A 562-nucleotide genomic window follows, 5' to 3' on the forward strand; every position below is an offset into this window, starting at 1 on the left:
GAGGGGTTTCTCGAACAAAATGGGTATGACTTTCTTGGACATTTCTAGTTAATTAATCTTGAAATCTGAGTAAGTATAAATAAAAAATGGAATGTCATTTTGAGTTACCTGAATTACACAGGTACTTTCTGTTGAATGAAAAGGGTGATAAAATGAAGGAGCAGCTTGGTGTTGTCCGATCAAACTGCATAGACTGCTTAGACCGTACAAATGTCACCCAGGTTAGTCATAATACTATGCTGCTGCTCCTCTGATCTCATTAGCATTTGCTCATCCATGCTGCATACTTCCTGCCAAGTGCAGAGCATGATAGGTCGAAAGATGCTAGAACTTCAACTCAAAAGGATCGGTGTTTTTGGTGCTGAAGAAACCATAAGCTCACATCTGAATTTTGATGAACGCTATAAAATATGTCAGTCTCCTATCTTTGTAGGAAATCTGATATTGCACTACTTAGATGTAAAGTTTGAATTTATACGTGTTGCTTATGTGCTTTTCGCCTTTCAGTATGGGCTAATCATGGTGATGAAATCAGCATTCAGTACTCTGGTACTCCTGCACT

The 562-nt window shown here is 38.4% G+C and overlaps 1 long non-coding RNA gene across 1 annotated transcript; it reads left to right on the top strand.

Moving 5' to 3' along the window:
• Positions 1–562, top strand: LOC104774767. Its single transcript, XR_765496.1, has 4 exons — positions 1–23; positions 122–221; positions 304–412; positions 508–562. It is a non-coding gene; the product is annotated as an uncharacterized LOC104774767 (long non-coding RNA).

The sequence above is a fragment of the Camelina sativa genome, unplaced genomic scaffold (assembly GCF_000633955.1).
Source record: "Camelina sativa cultivar DH55 unplaced genomic scaffold, Cs unpScaffold05444, whole genome shotgun sequence".
Classification (NCBI taxonomy): Eukaryota; Viridiplantae; Streptophyta; class Magnoliopsida; order Brassicales; family Brassicaceae; genus Camelina; species Camelina sativa.